At 40.9% G+C, this 19,792-nt stretch overlaps 1 protein-coding gene and 1 long non-coding RNA gene across 3 annotated transcripts in view; one reads left to right on the forward strand and one right to left on the reverse strand.

The window, feature by feature from the left end:
* The window catches only part of PRKN (parkin RBR E3 ubiquitin protein ligase), a 1,788,167-nt gene that overhangs the window by 69,493 nt on the left and 1,698,882 nt on the right, over positions 1 to 19,792 (reverse strand). The gene's annotated exons all lie outside the window — the stretch shown is intronic.
* Positions 4,834 to 19,792, forward strand: part of LOC122726650 — a 70,524-nt gene continuing 55,565 nt past the window's right edge. The window contains exon 1 of the long non-coding RNA XR_006352813.1: positions 4,834 to 4,930. This is a non-coding gene — a long non-coding RNA (uncharacterized LOC122726650). The remainder of the gene's footprint in view (positions 4,931 to 19,792) is intronic.

The raw sequence follows: 19,792 nt of genomic DNA on the forward strand, positions 1-19,792 counted from the left end.
AGGGCAGGGGCTATTTGATTTAAACCTTTGTATTGTTTTGTTTTGTTTTGTTTTGGGTGAGGCAATTGGGGTTAAGTGACTTGCCCAGGGTCACACAACCAGTAAGTGTCAAGTGTCTGAGGCCAGATTTGAACTCAGGTCCTCCTGAATCCAGGGCCGGTGCTCTATCCACTGTGCCACCTAACTGCCCCTAAGCCTTCGTAACTTCAGTGCCTGGCTCATTGTGGGCATTTAGTAAAAGCTTGGTTTTTGGTTGATGTGTTTTGGATTTCTAAACTTTGAATTGGGATGAGAAGAAAATAGGGTAACTATGCAGTGTTTGTAGAACTCATATGAACACGTTTGCTGACTGTGTTGATGGCTTGCCCAGAATTGTGTTGTTCGTATTTTATGATATAGATAATACAGAACGGCTGAAGTGTTTTGAATAGGGAAGTGGTGGGGTCATCCTTGTGCTTTGGGAATACCAATTGGGTAGCTAGGAAGAAGAGGTCAGAGAGTGGAGAAACTAAAAGCAAGGAGAACAACAAACATGCTATTTCAAGGCAGTTCAGGGGATAGAGTGTTGGAATTAGAATAAGGAAGATGCAAATTCAAATCCTGCCTCAGGATTTGTACAACTGTACAACCTGTACAAGCTGTACAACCTCGGACAAATCACTTGACCTCTGTCAGCTTCAATCTCTTCATCTATAAAATGGGAATAAGAACAGCACCAACCTCACAGAGTTGTTGTAAGGAAAAAAAGTGATAACACACATAAACACTTTGGAAACCTTCAAACTCTATATAACGGTAATAGTAATAGTAGTAGTAGTAGTAGTAGTAGTAGTAGTAGTAGTAGTAGTAATAGTAACAATAATTAGGACTTATGTAGAGTTTACCATGTGCCAGGCATTGTGATTATATGTTAGCTATTATTATTGTTGTTATTTTTGCAAGTCAATTGGGGTTAAGTGACTTGTCCAGGATCACACAGTTATTGCTATTATTATCAGTCTAGGTGAGAAGCAATAAAGGGGGCAAATTAGGATGGTGTCCTTGTGAGTAAAAGTACTTAATGATACACTCTCACCTTCAGAACTGAATTGCCTAGTTTGTGACAATTTTGCCTCTATTTTTCCTCTGACAAATATCATTTTAATGAAAAAAGAAAAACTCTATAGTTTCCAAAATGAAAAAAAAATTAGTGAGAAGAGCGGTATTCTTTTTTCTTTTCTTTTTTAAAAATCTTTTTAATGTCTGGCTTAAGAGAAGACAGTTGGATTCTCATATCTGCTTTGACAGTTTGTTGCAATATATTGTTTTAGTTGACGTATATGAAGAAAATCTGGCCTGACACAGATACATGATTGGATAATAAGTATTTTAACAGACAAATAACATCTTAGTAATACTGTAAAAATAGTTTTTGACCTTGCAGACCCCCTGAAAAGATCTCAGCGGCGCTCTGAGAACTGACATGGGATGGGAAAGCTCCTGGCAAGATGGAAGGGCTCCACATGTGGAATTTAAGGTAGGCATGGATCAGTCACACAGGATGAAAAGGTATGGATGGTCTAAAATCTGTGCTATTGGAGGACACAATCATAGTGAAAGATCACAGATCTATCACAGTAGCAGATTAAGAAAATATTTTAGGAACAGCAAATATGAAGAAGATAATGGGAACAAAACAACCCCAGCAGGTATTTAGGGGGTAAAACAGTCCCTCACCCCACAGGAATGGTAACAATAGAGAAGGTCACATGATTATTTAAAGCTTTACAAAGAAAAATTGGATATTAATCATGTGTCCTCCTTTATTTTGAATACCTTTCCCTTAAATTGAAACAGAATAGCACTCACCACCCCCTCAATCGATTTCATTTTGTAGCTCAATATGTCAATAGTCTAAGTCATAATACAAAACATTGCAGTTTTTCCAAGATACTTGTAAGCCCTGGTTTCAATTGTGACATGAGATTTATTATCCCTATTTCACTGATGAGGCTCCAGGGACACCCTGTCCCAGAGAATCTAGGTACCATGGCTACTGAAATGACTGAAGAGATAAATAGACCATGGCAGAAATGGAAAACTTAACAGTATAAAACCTTAATGCTCAGAAAATCTGAACTGGTACCTAAGCAGCTCTCTGGAAATGTTACCTTTATATGCTTACTTTTTTTTTTTTTTAAACCTACACAACACTGAGCAATCTTGGTGAGGCAAGCAGGGGTGATGTTGCAGAGGGAATAAAAGAAGGTGTTAGGGATCATCAGATGCTCTACTGTAATGGTGACTCATTTACTCCTGAGGCCTTCTATCTGTGTTGGTGATGTTGTTGTTCGGTGTTGTTAGCTATTTGTAGTGTAACGTTAGAGGTGCTGCTGAAAGGTATTCCCTGTCCATCTCATAATATAATAGATCTATTTAAAAAATTATCTTTGTGGTTTGCTATAACATTGCCTTTCTTTCGAAGGATTGAAATTTTCATCATTACATTCACTTCTTTGTGTTAGACAACCAAAGGAAAGGCATTGTGGGTCCTGAAAGGCATAGTCAAAATAAGCAAATATTGACTGGGAGCAAAGAGCTGCCAGATAGCCCTTTCCCATTAGCACACCAATACAGATTAGTATAATTTAGCCTGCTGTTACCTGTTACCTGTTACCACAGATAGCCTGGTTTGGAAAGAATGGGGCCAAATATTTATTTTTCTTTTAAAAAGTCATTATTTATTTATTTTATTTTAAACTTTTTTTTTGAGTTCCACATTCTCTCCCTTACTCTAGCCTCATACCTGCCCACTAAGAAGGCAAGAAATATATCAATTACATATGTAAAATCATGTAAAACATATTCCCATATTAGCCATGTCATAAAAAAGGAAGAAAAATAAAGAAAGGGAGAAAATTATACTTCACTTTGTACTTGGAGTTCATCAATTCTATCTATGGAAGTGTATAACATTTTTTATCATGAGTCTTTTGGAATTGTCTTGAATCACTGTAGTGACCATAGTGTTGTTGAGTCTTTTTTTGGTTGTATCTGATTCTTTATGATTCCACTTGGCGTTTTCTTGGCAAAGATACTGGAGTAGTTTGCCATTTTTCCCCCCTCTAGCTCATTTTACAGATGAGAAAACTAAGGCAATCAGGGTTAAGTAACATGCTCAGAGTCACACAGGTAGTGTCTGAGGCCAGATCTGAACTCATGAAAAGGAGTCTTCTTGATTCCAAGCCCAGTGTTCTATCCACTGTACCACTTAGCTGCCCATTGATCCGAGTAGCTGTCTCCTACAGTTAATCATCATTAAAATATTGCTGTTATTGTGTACAATGATTCTGCTCACTTTACTCTGCATCAGTTTATATAGCTCTTAGCAGGTTTTTCTGAAACCATCCCTCTTGTCATTTTTTTTTTTTAGTTAGAATAAGGTGGTAGTTTATTTAGGAGCAAGGGAAGGGAAGGGTGGGGGGAGGGAAACCATGAAAGAAATCCCTGGACTTCTCATGGGGAGATTGGCACAAAGCATGCGGCTCAGAGGTACCAATCTCCTCGAACAGGAGACTGGTAGGTACTTTTATAGAAGACTGATGGAGGGAGGGGTCACCATTTGACTGTGGAAAGTTCCTTTAGTGAGGGAGGACCATCCCCCACTGGTGGTAGCTGGGGAAATTCGGTGAGGAGTGGAGGACCATCCCCCACTGGTAGTGCCTCTTGTCATTTCTTATAACACAATAGAATTCTGTCACAATCACATGCCACAATGTTCAGCTATTCCTCAATTGATGGGTATCTCCTCACTGTCCAATTCATTGCCGCCACAAAAAGAGCTGCTATAAATATTTTTGTACATATAGGTCCCTTTCCTTTGATCTCTTTGGGATACAGACCTAGTAGTGGTATTACTGGGTCAAAGGATATGCATGGTTTTATAGTCCTTTGGCATACTTTAAAATTGTCTTCCAAAATGATTGGACCAGACAGATAATTTTCAGTCATGAGTTAGGAGAGAAGGCCTGGAGCATGGGAGGGAAAGACAGGGAGATTAGGATCACTGATAGGCAGTGAAGAAACTAAAGAGGTCCTGGAGTAGGGGATTCCAGGAAAATAGGATCTTGCATGAAGACCCTAGAAAAGAAATGATACATCTAAGTTTGGGAGAAAGACAACCAATCCACAAGGCTCAGAAGTAGGATGGGATATTATTGATCCCCAAGGGACATGACAATGCTTAGCTAACCAAGGGAGAGGCTATTTCCTGATTCTTCTCACGGTTGGTCTGTCTAGAAGATTAATTTTACGGTGGCATATAGGATGGATTTTAGCGGTGGAGTAAGGGGAATAAGGTGTTTGAAGATGAGTAAACAATTTAGGAAGCCAATGAATAGTGCAGACAATAGTAATGGGGACTTAGAGTAGTTGGGCCGAATTTGGGAAATAAAGAAGGGATATATATGGGAGAGAATTTGCAGAGATAGAAGTGATAGGACTTGACTAGTTTTAGATGAACAAAGAAAAGGAAGAGTCAGATTGACAGGGAAATAACCATGTTATTGACAAAGATGGGGAAGTTTGGAAAAGGAAAAGTTTTTGGAAGAAAGGTGAAGTATATTTTAGATGTGCTGAACTTCAGGTTCTGGGAAAAAATACAGATTGACATCCATTTGAAAATGTGGGGGCTCATGAATCATTTTTTTAAAAGTGGATAGAGACCCACAGAATACTGTGAACCTGATATAGCTCTTTGAGGGTCCCTGCATATGAGAAGGGATGTCTGAGGTGTGACACTAGACTGCTCACTCATAGGTAGAGCTGCCACAGCAGTTTTGCCTCTGCAGGCTTAGAAGACTGACTGTGGGAGGTTTGTCACTCACAGTGAGGAAAAAGAGATCAGAGATTCCGTAGAACTTGGAGAGCTGGTAAGAAACCACCAAGCCAGGTAGGAAGCCAAAAGCACTGACAACACCTTTTGAAATTTGAGTAAGGGGTATACCACGTGACTTTTGGGGTCTCTTCCAAATCTAAATCTAGGATTCTAAGATACTTATTTGCCTAGTCAACATAGTGGGGTGGGAAGAGGAGAAATCACTCCTGACAAATAACATGTTTAATGACCCTTGCTTTAAAATGAATTCAAAAGTACAAATTTTAGTTAAAAAAAGGAAAAATTCATTTTAGTAAGCTTTCTATACATAATATGCCATGCATAAATAACATACCCTATAAATTCCCTTTCTCTTTGTTTTCCTTCTCAGGAAAGAGGGAGGTGTGGCTAGGGGGTAGGTTTGAGAGAAATACAGTAAAAGAGAAAGGGGAGAAAGCTAGGGGGAAAGGATGGATAGACAAGAGGAGAGAGAAAGGGCAGGAAAGACAGAAAAAGGACGGAGAGAGAGATAAGGAAGAGGTTGAGGGGAAAGCAGTCAGGCATGAGGGCTGAAAAATCAGATCGTCTTTTTTTAAAAGTATTTTTTCTTTGAAAATAGGGAGGAAAGTGGTGTGTGTGTGTGTGTGTGTGTGTGTGTGTGTGTGTGTGTGTGTAGAATCCTCTAAACCATGCTGCCATTTTAGTTAAGGCAGTAACGTGAAGGACAAAGAATGGGGGAAATCTAGGAGAGTTGGAGAGACGGTCTGATCTCCAGGAGCAGCAGTAGCTCGTAAGCCTGTCAGCTAATCTTATGCGTAGCTCCTACCTTGAAAGAGCCAACCTGTGCTTTAGTAAGTCACTGATTTATTGTACTAAATGACACCCTGGTGCTTAAAACAGTAAATTGAGTTTTAAAAGGAAAGCTTTAGGAAATGGGCTGAAATTCTGAGATCCCATTAAGATTTGGTTTCAAAGGGGGCTCTTTCTGGTCCACTATCCCTAGTCATGCCTGCTGTGAAGCCCCCCTTTTTAGGTCCTACTACCCTTAGCCATGCATGCTGTGAAGCACCTTCAGGGGCCCCTTAGGTCTGCAGGGGTTGCTTTCCCAGGAGCTGCTTCTGAGTCTATGCTTGGAGAATCTGAACCATTTGGTCTACAGAGCAGCTGTACTGAAGGAGGATGATGGGTGAATGTGCACTGCTCATGTATTTGACATATGTCTTGTTTGGTTTCTGCATCTGTAAAATGAGCCAGCTGAACTAAATAATCTCTAAGTTCCTTTCCAGCTCTGATAGACTATGATTTATGGTTCTGTTCAAATAGACTTATGGCTCATGCACACAGTTGGTGCATAATAAACATTTGTTGAATTGAACTGATGCTCCTGGGCGTTACTTGGATTAGAGTAATTGTATATGTGCTTAACAACTTATGTTCTCAAATATCCAGATGCAAAATATCTGCTTGGATTTTGTGCAACTCCCTTATTTGAACTGTTACCACTCCATCACGCGAGGAAAATCACCAAATACTAAAAATATTCTTTGGAATGAGAGGTAGCTTATTAATTATTACCCTCTGATCTGGGTCTCAAGAATTCTACTCAAGAAGTTGCAGTGTCTCCATATTGTCTCTAAGATAAAACACAAGCTCTGCTGTCTGGCATTTTAAAACAAGTCCCTCACAATCTGGCTCCCATCTCCCATCTCCAGACTGCTCCCCTTCCCACACTCTCTTCCAGCCAAACCAACCTACTTTAACGGTTCCCATATATGGTGCTCCATTTCCTGCCTTGAAGTTTTTGTACAGGTTAGCTGTCTCCCGTGCCTGAGATTCTCTCCCTTCTCCTCTTTTTTTGATTCACAGAATTCCTAGCATCCCTCCAAGCACATTTCAGGTGTCACCTCTTATGGGAAGGAGGCCAACTCTGCTAGAGGCATCTCCTCATCTGTGTATATGTTGTTTCTCTTGAGTAGGATGTAAACGCCTGGAAGGCAGGGGCCATTTCATTTTTTGCCTTTGCATCTTCGATACCTAGCATAGTGTGCCTTGAGCCTTAGTAGGTGTTTTAATAAAAGCTTTTGAGTGGAACTGAATTAACCTAAAAGGCATTTTTTTTTTCTGAGTAGAATAAGTCAGGACTTTTTCTTCAGGGGCATTCTACTAGGCACTTTGGAACTACTTTATGTCGTTTGAATAGGTTCTTTTTTTTTTTTTTAATGGAGTAAGGTAATCTTTTTCCTGATGAAGCTCAAGGCTGAAAAGGCATGAAAGGCAAATTACTCTCATCTACCAGAGGCTGGTCTCTGCAGATCAGCATATCAGCAGAGCAGTGTGGCGAAATTCTTTAGTTGCCAAAGACTGTATTATGCAGGGCTGTAAATTAACGGGTTTCAGCTTTAAATACTAACTCTCTTATCATTCACAGGAAATTAAACTCACTCCAAAAAGGAGGGAGATACATGAGGAATTCACTTTCTCCTGCCTAAAAATAGCTGACAGCTCGATGGAATCCATGTCACACAGCTTGTCACTCCACTGATCAGCCGTAAATACCCAGGGTGCCATGTCACCTGCTTCTTCCAGACTGTCTACCTGAGCGCCATTCACATGAGGGTGCTTTAATAAATAAGATCTGATGATGACAGAAACCCCTACCAGTGAACTTTGCAGCAGTGGCTGTAGAGAGAGTATGTTTTCTTGGGTACGATGCAAGATGCATTCTGGGCTCTCATGGTACCCACAATTCCAAAGGATGACAGGATAGATTGGAGGGAGTACTGGGCTTAGAGTCAGGTAGAAATGGGTTCAAAGCCCATCTCTGACCCTAGCTCTATGACATTGGGAAAATCACTGAACTTTCCTGAGCTGCAGTTTCCTCATGTATAAAATGGGGATCATAATCCTTGTAGTGGCTATTTCATGTCACTGATGGGACTCCCAAGTCATGTGATGTTTGTAAAGTAAGAACTTTCTAAATATCAATGATTATTGTTATTTGTGAAGGTAATCAGTAACAATGGAATTGTAAAAAGTGACCATAGCCAAGGAAATGAATCACTCACAAATATGTCAGGAGAAATGAATGATTGTAGCCTGAGAAGTAGCAGAAAGTCAGAAAGAATACCTCATATCTCTATCTCCAAAACATATGAAGGAATGGGAAAGCATTTATTAAGTGCACAACACTATGCAAAACATTGGAGATACAAAGAGCAAAACAAGATAGTTCCCTGCTCTCAGAGATCACATTCTAATTGAAGCAACAATACAAAGATGAGGTTTCCATTACAAGTCAAAAGGAAAGGCCGCAGCAAAACAGAGAGTAATGCATCTTCTTTAGCACGATTTCCATGAATAAACTCATATCCATTTCTAATGTTAAACCATTTGACAATGCCAAGGACTCAGAAGGCAAGAACTTTCTTTTCCTGTGGATGCTGAGAAGGTGGGTTGCGACACCTGCAGAGTTAGGTGACAAATCAACATCTCAATAAGGGTTGCTCCCCTGGATGATGGCTGTGGGCAAGGAATGGACTGGTAGCGGGATTAGCAAGTGGTCTATGGGGTACTGTTATCCCTAGGGTCCTTGGGTTTACCTGTCTATTTGTAGCAGTTGTTTGGTAATTGGCATTGGTGGTGGTCAACTGTTTTACAAGGGTTGTCCTCCTCAGTAGTTGCAAAAGGGACTGGGCTGGAATGGTGGTTTGGGGCAGTGTAATTCCTTTGACTTATGGATGCTGGACCCTGGGCAATTTTCCCTGGTATCTGAAGGTTTTGTTTTTCATTCTTGAAGAGGACCATGACATTGGGGTGATGTCATGATTTGCAATGAATTAGACATAAGTGAGGAAGTGCTAGGCAAGGTCACCAGCCTCACTCTCTCTTCCGGAGCCATATGGGTCCACTGACAAGATACACATGAGGATGATTGGAGATGGCACTGGATGTTTCAGGCAATTGGGGTTGATTTGCCCAGGGTCACATAGCTAGTAAGTGTCTGAGGTGAGATTTGAACTCAGGTCCTCCCAATTGCAGGGCCAACACTTTACCTACTTTGCCACCTAGATGTTCCCTATCTGAGGTAAGGTGTTTTTCAAACTATCAGTGATAGTTTGACTTACCTGGCACATGTTGTCTCCTGTCCCTCCCTCAAGATATCTTCATATATTATGTCTATCTCATCTCAACTCGTACAAATACATCCTTACTTTAAGAGCTCATCATCTCTTGCCTGGACTATTAAAATATCTTCCTACCTCGGTTTCCTGCATCTATCTTTCCCTACTTCCAATACATTCTCCACATAGCTGCCAAGTTGGTACTCCTAAAGCATGTCTATCTATGTCAATTCCATGCTTAATGAACATCTGTGGCTCCTTAGGTTCAAATACAAACTCCCCTCTTTGGATTTTCAAATCCTTCACAATCTAATTCCTGCCTGTTTTCCAGGCTTATTTCATACAACTCCACCTCATGCTCCCTATGTTCCAGCCAAACATGCTTTCCTGGTCATTTCTCACACATGACACTCCATCTCCCTTCCCTGTGTCTCAGCACAGGTTGTCTCCCAGAATGCTGAGCTTCCTTCAAAGCTCATCTCAAGTGCTGCTAGTGTCAAATGTCTGAGGCTGGATTGGAACTCAGGTCCTCCTGAATCCAGGGCCGGTGCTTTATCCATTGTGCCACTTAGCTGCCCCAGGGAGGTGCTATTATTTTACAGATGAGAGAGAAACTGAGACAGATGCATTAGGTGAATTTCTCAGGGTTGCACAGTTAGTGTTTGAGGATGGGTGTATTTACACTCAGTTTATCTTGACCTCCAAGCCCAGTATTCTATCCACACCACCTAGCTGCCTTTATGTGAGGGAGGGGAAGGTTTATCCCCTTTCAGCAGTGTAAGGGTTAAGGAAATATGATTTTAAAATTCTTTCCAGGAAAGATGCTATAAAAATCTCAGAACATGAAGATACATAGGAAACATAATAAAAGTCAATTTGAAAATATTTGAAGACCTTTCACTTTCATAGAAAAAAAAAGAAACCACTTTGTCATTTTTCTTCCAGAGTATTTTAGACTCGAGGGACGTGGCTGGTAGAACCTAGTCTCAGTTTAAGCCTTCATGGTCAGCAAAGCTTTCCTTGTTGTAAAAGTAAATTTATTAGGGGAAAAGGTCTTACAAAGCAAAAATGAGAAAATATTTACCCATTAGAGTTAACTTGAAAATAACTAGTAAAAGGGAAAATGATTTTAAATGGGAGTGGTCTTTCCAAAGATAAGTTAGTTTCTGTTCTACAGCATTGTCTAAAATGGAATAAAGTTTTTGGTTAGGCCTCTAGAAGGTTTATTATTATTATGAGCATAATAAACATTATTGTTTACTAAACATTTGTGATTCACAGAAAACTAAAATATATCCACTGATGTGAGAAAGGACAAACAAATAAAGAGGCAACAAAACAAAGAAAAATGAAAAAAATGAACTGGAGAGTGAACGATTCCAACAGTCATGGGATATGGTGTTTCCTGTGTGGTCCAATGGAAAGTGCCCTGGCTCTGGTGATAGAGAATCTCAGTTCAAATCCCACAGCTGATGGTCCCTGAGGTCTCTTCTAGCTCAAGCTCTATGATCATGTGGCAGTTTCTTATCACCCATTTCAGGGGCCATCCTGGTCCAAATTCTATATTATCAATGAAGAAAATGAGGCTCAGATAGGGTAATTTGCCTCAGGGTACAAAGGATGAGATTTTTAACTCAGGTCCTCAGATTCCAAAGTACCACTCTTTTCAGTCCCAATCTGCCTTTGCCAACACCCTAGTTTCTACTTTGGTCAAAGGGTCAAGTTTATTGACCTCTAATCCTATACTTAGCTTTCTGGTTCTTGAAAAATATTCAATCAGGAGGAACAAAGTTTTAGAGAGAACAATCCAGTTTAACCTAGAAACACTTGAAGGCCCTTCTACCACTGGGTCCAAGCTATTGGCAGGGGTAGGGATGGGGATTTTTTGAGAATTTTATCAACCACATTCCGGCGCATTTAAATTAGGTCTGTCCTTTAGTCCTTTCTGCTTTCTGCTTATCCATGCTGAAGGTTCCTGTGGAGAGAAACCACAGTAACTTCTCTAAGCTCTAGGCTAGGGAATTTATAGAAACAGTCTGAGTCACATCCATTTTGGGAACTGATTACATAGGAAAAAAGAATTGCATTGCGTCCTTTACCATGGTATGTGCAAGCAGTCTTTTTGCCGTCACTTCTCATTTAGTTTTTGGATGGTATCTCTAGTGCAAATCTTTCCCAACTTTTGACTATCTCTAGCATAATTAGTGCTTAATGAATACTTGGTGACTCAGTTCCTGTTCTAATGTCTCATTATTATGTAGTTCTAATCTAGGGTTCTGGAAGACTGAGGAATTTCAACATACTTGTTGATATTGCTTCAAAAGTTCTAACTTTCCAGTTCCTTAATTTACTCATTTCACATGACCCTACTACTCTACCTTATATCAGCTATGAATAGAAATGGTCATACTCTTGGTATTGCCCTCACTACTTCATTTTCAGGAACTCTGAAATAATATCATCAAAATCTGTTGTTGGGGCAGCTAGGTGGCGCAGTGGATAGAGCACCGGCTCTGGAGTCAGGAGGAACTGAGTTCAAATCCAGCCTCAGACACTTAACACTTACTAGCTGTGTGACCCTGGGCAAGTCACTTAACCCCAATTGCCTCACTAAAAAAAAAAATCTGTTGTTGTTCTTCTTCTTCTCTTTTTTGGTGAGGCAATTGGGGTTAAGTGACTTGCCCAGGGTCACACAGTCAGTAAGTGTAAAGTGTCTGAGGCCAGATTTGAATTCAGGTCCTCATGACTCCAGGGCTGGTGCTCTATCCACTGTGCCACATAGCTGCCCCAATATCTGTTATTATTCTAACTCTACCTGTACTGGCTACACTCGCCTCCCTTCCTTCATCTGATTTTCTGGAGAACCAGTTCATCTTCCCTTCTCTGGAGTCCTTTGCCCCCTTATTCCATCACTGACCTTGTCAAGACTCAGCCTCGGATTACACTCAACATCTTCTGCTTTCAATCCTATTCACAAACTACTGAAGAGAGCTGGAGAAATTCAGGGAACTCTCTTGACTGGGTCCACTACAAATTTATGCTTCATAATCTCAGCTGGGTTGCAGCAAGGCAATCCTTTTATACCTGCCTGATGGCTATCCATCCTACTTACCACAGCAGTTTCCCCAAACCTTTTCATCTCTCTTCAAACTTTCTGTCTCCCTCTTTCCTCATCTTGTCAGCTGAGAATGCTGTGTCATGTTTTTGAAAAGTTGTTTGCCAAGATCTCTCTTCCGCTACTCCTCATCTTATATCACAAAGATGTCTTCTGACACTATCTCCTCTTTCTTTTCTTTTTCTTTTTTCTTTTTTTTTTGGTGAGGCAATTGGGGTTAAGTGACTTGCCCAGGGTCACACAGCTAGTTAAGTGTTAAGTGTCTGAGGCCGAATTTGAACTCAGGTCCTCCTGACTCCACGGCCAGTGCTCTAGCCACTGCGCCACCTAGCTGCCCCACTATCTCCTCTTTCACCCCCCGCCCCTTTCACATGAAGAGGAGGCCCTTTTTGCCGAGGCACACATGCACAAATGACCTCATTCCATCCTGCCTTCCGCTCTGTCATCTCCACTCTTACTTCTTTTCAGTTTTTCCCCGTCTACTGGAGATTTTCCTACTACCTACCAACATGGCCATGTCTCACTCACTTAATCTGTCTATCCCTGCTGGTGATGGGCACATGTCTCTGCTCTTTCATGGCTTAAACTCCTTGAGGTCATCTACAATGGATGCCACCACTTTCTTTCCTCTTACTCTCCTCAACTCTCCACAGTCCAGCTCCTACCCTCACCATTCAACTGAAACTGATCTCTCCCAAGTTACCAATAATTTCTTACTGGTCAAATCTAATGGCCATTTTACAGTCCTTACCCTTCTTGACCTCCCTGTAGCCCTTAAATATTGTCAATCACTATCTTCTCCTCGATAATCCTTTTTTTTTTTTCTGGGATTCTGTGACACTACTCTATCTTTCTGATTGATCCTTTTGAGTTTCCTTTAATGAATTTTCTTCCAGGTTATTCCCATTAATGGTGGATGTCTTTCTCTGTCCTGAGCTCTCTTCTCTGCTCCCTTTATACTGTTTTACTTGGTGATCTCATCAGCTCCAATGGGTTCAATAATCATCCCTATGCTAACAATTCTTATATCTAGCTGCCTAGTCTCAGCCTCTCTCTTAACCTTAAGACATATCTCCAACTGCCTAGTGGACATCTACAATTGAATGTCCCACAGATACCTTAAACTCAGAATGTCCAAAACTGAATCCATGACCTCCCCCCCCCCCACTTTCCACCCATTCTGTACTTCCCCATTACTTTACGGGTGCCATGAGTCATCTAGGATCACAAACTCCACGACATCCTTTACCCTTCATTCTCTCACCCGCTCCCCCATATATCCAATAAACTGCCAAATCTTGTCTCTTTTTACCTCTGTGCTTTCTCTTGTATATGCCTCCTTCAGTTCTGTCTCCTAATTGCTACCATCCAGGTACAGGACATTATCACCTTATGCATGGGCTATTGTAATAGCCTTTTGGCTGGTTTCCATACTTATTTTCCCATTATCTTCCCATTCCAGAGTTTTCTCCACTCATCTGTCAACTTGACACTAAATTCCTAAAGAGCACATCTAGTCATGTCACTTCCCTATTCAATAAACTCCAGTGGCTCCCTATTACCTCTAGGAACAAATATAAAATCCTCTGTTTGACTTTCAAAGCTCTTTATAACCTGAACCCCCTATTTATCCTATTGTTACACCCTTTCCCACTATACTCCTCCTCTAGGTACTTGGTGATTCAGTTTATAGGACATCCTATAGGACATCCAGTTTGACATGTCTACTAGACAGCTACTGTCTTTTGCCTTTCTTTGTATTCTCAGTGCCTGACACCGTACTGTACAGAGATGTACTGACTATGTCAGATGAGCACAATTATGGGATGGGAGATGGCTAGAATGAACCTCTGCTTGCAGAACTTAACTAGTTAAGCTTGGAGAGATTCATTCACAGATGGCTGGCCACCAGGCCATCAACTCACAAAACTATCTAGGAGAGCATGGAAGGGTTGTCATCTATGGCACTCCTTTGAATGGGTAATTAGGGATCTTTTTTTGTTTGTTTTTGCAGGGCAATGAGGGTTAAGTGACTTGCCCAAGGTCACACAGCTAGTTAAGTGTCAAGCGTCTGAAGCTGGATTTGAACTCAGGTCCTCCTGAATCCAAGGCTGGTGCTTTATCCACTGTGCCACCTAGCTGCCCCAATTAGGGATCTTTTTGAAAAAAGGATATAAGGCAAATCTTATCTTCCCAACAACTCTAAGATCCTTGAGGGCATGGATGATGTCAAGTACTATTGCTGTGGTTCTGTTCTATGGGTCTTTCTTGTTCTGTTGTTTCCTGTTATTGTTTTTCTTTTGCTCTTCTTGTCCTGTTTTGTTGTTGTTCTGTTATTTTATTATTGTTTTCTTGCCCTTGTTGCCTTGCTGTGGTTATTCTATTGTTTTTCCTCCTCCTCCTCTATAGTTATTCTTTTGGCTTCTCTGTTCTCTAAGCTTGTACAAAGCAGATTCAACCTTGGGGTGAGAGGCCCTATAGACTAGGGGCACCAAGAAGGGCCTCATATGGGAGTCGTGGTTTCAAGGAAACTAGGGATTGCAAGAGATGGAGGTGAGAAAAGAGGACATTTCAGGCATGAAGGACAGTCAGGATAAAAGGAGAGAGACAGAAGATGGTGAGTCATGCTGGCTTTAGAGTACATAGAAGTGAGTAATATGTAATAAAGATGGAAAGGGTAGGATGAAGTCATGTTGTCAAATGCTCTGAATGTCAAAAGAAGGAGATTCCATTTAATCTTAGAGGTGATAAGGATCTACTAGAGTAGTTTGTTTTACAGTAGATAGCTGAATGGTAGAGAGGAATAAGGGAGGGGTGACAGGATCCTACTTATACTTTGGGAAAATCACCTTGGCAGCTCTGCGGAAGATGGTTTGGAATGAGGATGCAAGGAGACCAAAGAGTAGACTTTTGGAAGAGTTGAGGTAAGAAATGATGAGGGGTTTTTTTTTGGGGGGGGTAGGGGTGAGGCAATGAGGGTTAAGTGACTTGCCCAGGGTCACACAGCTAGTAAGTGTCAAGTGTCTGAGGCTGGATTTGAAGCTGGATGATGAGGTCTTGATCCAAAGTGATGGCTGTATAAGTAGAGGGAAGAGGATATATATGAGAGATACTGTTGAGATAAATGGCAAGATTTGGCAACTAATTGGGTATATGAGGTGAGTGAGAGAGGTTAAGCATGACATTGGGGTTATGAATTTGAGTGACGGGAAGGATGGCGGTGTTCTTGAAAATAAAAGAGGGAAGTTTGGAAGATGGAGTCTTCGTAGGAGAGAGAACAAGTCCTGCTTTGAATATGTTGAGTTTGAGATGTCTATGGGGCTTTCAGTTCAAAAGATCCCACTGGAAATTGATGATGTGGGAATGGAACCCAGGAGTGTGACTAAAGTTGGGTCTACCGGATCTGGGAGTCAGCTACATTGAGGTAGTATTTGAACCCATGTGAATGAGAGAACAACAGAATGAGAGAGACAGAGAGACACAGAGAGAAAGAGTGAGAGAGAATGAGTCAAGGGCCAAGGACAGTTAATTTGATCAATGTATAACCTTAAAAACAGCATTCAGTTGAAAACAATCCACCTTGCTACCTGGTTCATGTGGGTCACATGGATCCCCATTTTTGTAAGGAGAAAATAGCAATCTTCTAGGAGCAAATATTGTAATAATCTCTTTGACAGAACACAAGCATGTGTGTGTTCTATCTGTGTCTCTGTCTCGGCACGATTTGACTTTTTTGGATTTGCTTTTACGCCCCAGCGTTAGCTTGCTTGCTCCTTGAAAAGAAAACATTCTGCACTATGTTGGGGAGCTCATACACATTATAATGAGGACGGTTGCTCTGATTAGGAAATGAATGCCACTATGGTCTTTGACCACTAGGTGCCACTGTTCCCATGTCTTAGACAGCACATGGCTCTGAAGCCAATTACTTCAGATAATCTAACAAGAGCGTTTCGGAGAAGTAAAATACCCAGTAAGTACTGGGAAAGGAGTATTTTCTTTTGTGGATGTCTTCCAATCAAAGCTGCAGAACAAAAGATGATTCTTTCCATGGCTACCCACATAGCATTTGTATCGGGGAGTTTAACACAACACAGTCAGCCACGATCCTTTCCCAGAGTCATCGATACATTGAAACCATCTGACCTTATAAACATTTAATAGCTTCATATTCTTATGTAGTACAGATGTACCTTCATACATAGGAAATGGATTTTCCTTGCTCTTTAACATAAATCAGCAAACAATATATATTACTGTTTACATGGAAATGTGCTTCATCTATCACGGTCACTCATAAGTGAGACAGGTCTAAAAAACTATTTTAATTGCAAATGCTTCAATTTCCATAGGCCTAGACTCCACATAATGCACAGTAAAAACATATGTAGCTTTAATGTTAAATTTGAAGGAGAGAAATGATGAGTTTTATGCTCTTTGTTTGCCCTTTGTGGTAGAAATGCCTTCAGCCAAAGTTCTAGTAGATTGAAGAGTGACAGAACTGGGTCTTAAATATTTTTTAAAATTTGTAAGAATAATGCGGCATCCTAGGACCATTTGCTCTCCTATGCTACTATGGAAAGATCATTAGATTGTGAGTCAGGAAACCTGGATACTTATTAGCTGTGTAACCACGAGAAAGTCATTTAATCTCAGCCTTAGTTCCTTCATCTATATAATGAGAAGAATGGAATAGATCAATGGTGCTTAACCTGAGGTCAGTGGACTGGGTCCATGCATATATTGTGGGGAAAGGAGTACAGGGATTGGGGGTGAACCTGGATGGGAAAAAATTGCATCTTTATTTTTACTTATCTCTAAAATTCAGGATTTCTTTGAACTATTAAAAAATAAAACATAGGGGCAGCTAGGTGGCACAGTGGATAGAGCACTGGCCTTGGATTCAGGAGGACCTGAGTTCAAATCCGGCCTCAGACACTTGACACTTACTAGCTGTGTGACCCTGGGCAAGTCACTTAACCCCCATTGCCCCACAAAAAACCAAAAAACCAAAAAAATAAAACATACCCAATACAGTATTATTCTGAGATAGGCTTTCCCAGACTACTAAAGGGATCAAAGACACACAAAAAAATTAAGAATCCCTAGACTAAATCAAACTAAAGGCTTTTTGTATAACTATTAAGCAACAAACTTTAACAAGCTAAAGTGTGGTGGGTATTCCTGAAAAGAAGATGTAGCAAAGGAAATTTGGATCCACTCTATAGGACAGTTGTCCAACCTTGTTAATCCTATTGTATCCTATTCTATCCTATAGGGGCAAGAGGTGGCACAGTATATAGAGTGCCAGGCTTAGAATCAGGAAGAATCCTCTAAGTTCAAATGCTGCCTCAGACACAGTAGCTGGGCAAGTCACTTAACCTATTTACCTTAGTTCCACATCTGTCAAATGAGCTGGAGAAGGAAACGACAAACCACTCCAGTAACTTTGCCAAGAAAACCCCAAAGGGGGTCTTGAAGAGTCAAACATGACTGAAATGACTGAATAACAAAAACAGGGTTTACATTCTAGCAGGAAGATGTGGTAGAAAATAGTTAATAATAAAGAAAAATAATACATAATAAGTTCATGAGATCTATGAGTAAGAAATCTATCTGTGAGCAAGTGTTCTATGAGGTTTGAGGAGGGAAAAGGTCATTGATTGTGTGGATATGGGAAGGCTTCATGGAAGAGGAAGCACTGTTTGTTTTTAGAAGATGGATGAGTTCAACAGGAAAACATAAGAATATTCTAGGAATAGAAGGGAGAGAAGGGAGCAAATATTTATTAAGTACTTACAATAGGCCAGGCTCTATGTTAAGCACTTTTACAAATATTATTTCATTTGAGATAATGAGCCAAGACACTGAGGTCAGAAAGCAAAGGATGTGTTTGGAGAAAGAGCGTAGTTTGGTTTACATTGGGGTGGTGGTGGTGGTAGAATAAGTATATGGTGTGAAGTCTTATGACATGAATCTAGAAAGATACAGTAGCACCACCTTGGTGAGACCCCTAACTATTAAGGCAAAGGAATATTTGTTTTGTATATATGTACATACCAACACATCTCTGACAGAAAGAAAGCTCCTTTAGGTGAGGTACCATTTTGCTTCTGTCTTTGAATCCATAGCTCCTCACACAGAGCCTGGAGCATTATAGATAAATAAATGCTTGTTCATTGAGCATTAATATGGAGCCACTGAAGATTTTTGAGCAGAGAAGTGACATGATCAGATCTATGATTAAGGAAGATTAGTCTGGCAGTGGCATTAAGGACAGATTAGAGGAGTGGCAGGAAGACGTTAGGAGGTTAGATTCTAGGTAGGTGTTAATGAGGCCCTAAACAAGGATGATAGTGATAGGAATTGAGAATTCAGTACAGAGGTGAGATATATCACAGAGGCTGACTTGATGGGACTTGCTGTCTTGGATTCAGGCCTCTAGATGGCGTAGTGGAACACTGGACTTGCAGTCAAGGAATCCTGAGTTTGAATTCTGCCTCAGATACTTACTGGCTGTGTAACCTTGGGCAAGTCACTTAACCCCTCTTAGTTTTAGTTGCCTCAACTATAAAATGTGTATATGCCAACCTCCCAGGATTGTTGTGACATAATATTTGTAAAGTGTTTTGCAAACCTTAAAGTGGGTCAGACACAATTGAACAACATCATACAACAAAATAATCCTCATGAAAACCAAATAAAAATGAGGGAACAACAAAAGACCAGACCAGCCTGGATGATCATGCGGGGGAAAGTCAAGGCCTGGTTCACTCTGGGTTGGTCTAAGCCAGGGCCGTCTGGCAAGATTGGTAGATAGGACTGGCTCTCTCGACAATTACCTCTGCTTCACTGCTCTTAAGACTGTACCCCATGGTGACCACAATGACCCAGCTTGGTGCTTATCTCTAAAAAGATAGGAAAAGGCCCAACTACTAATATTAGAAAGATTTGTTGGAGCTTGTATTATAGGGCAACAATGAACAGATTTCTGTTTATTCAGTATTTCCTAACCCTATTTTGCATTTGTTGTTTTGCCTGGTTTCAACTGGAACTATTTGCCCCTCCTAGGTTAAGCTCATTGCCTTTAAATCTCACCACCATGCTGCTAACTCAAGCCTTGCCTCAGAGCACCTTCCTCAGCCTCCTCTCTCCTATGATTGGAGGGTTGCAGGGCAGAATATCAAGATACTCTCAATGCCTTCCTTTATAGAGGGCAGAAACTGGATTCTTAAATCATTCTACTTTGGGTCCACTGCTCTGCTTGATTTTAACTGCATGGTACAAGATCCAACCCCCTCCCATGTCAGGTACCTCTTGGTTCCCCACCCCCTTCACTTTCCTGATTCCCTTTTTTTGGTGTTGTCTTTCTCTTTAGATTTGAGGGAAGGGATTGTCTATCTTTTTGCTAATTGTGTCCCCAGGGCTTAGCACAGTGCCTGACAATTGTTGCTTAGTCATGTCACACTCTAGATGACCCTGTGGACCAACTAACTACCCATGGGATTTTTTTGGCAAAGATACTGGAGTGGTTTGCCACTTACCCAGGGGTTGAATGACTTACTCAGGGTCATATAGCTAGTACATTTCTGAGGTCACATTTGAACTCTGGTCTTTCTAACTCCAGGTCCAATGTTCTTATCGACTATGCCATCTAGATCTCCCTCCTGCCACCTACTGCCTGGCAGTAGTAGGTGCTTA

This window comes from Dromiciops gliroides, chromosome 4, assembly GCF_019393635.1.
Source record: "Dromiciops gliroides isolate mDroGli1 chromosome 4, mDroGli1.pri, whole genome shotgun sequence".
Taxonomy (NCBI): Eukaryota; Metazoa; Chordata; class Mammalia; order Microbiotheria; family Microbiotheriidae; genus Dromiciops; species Dromiciops gliroides.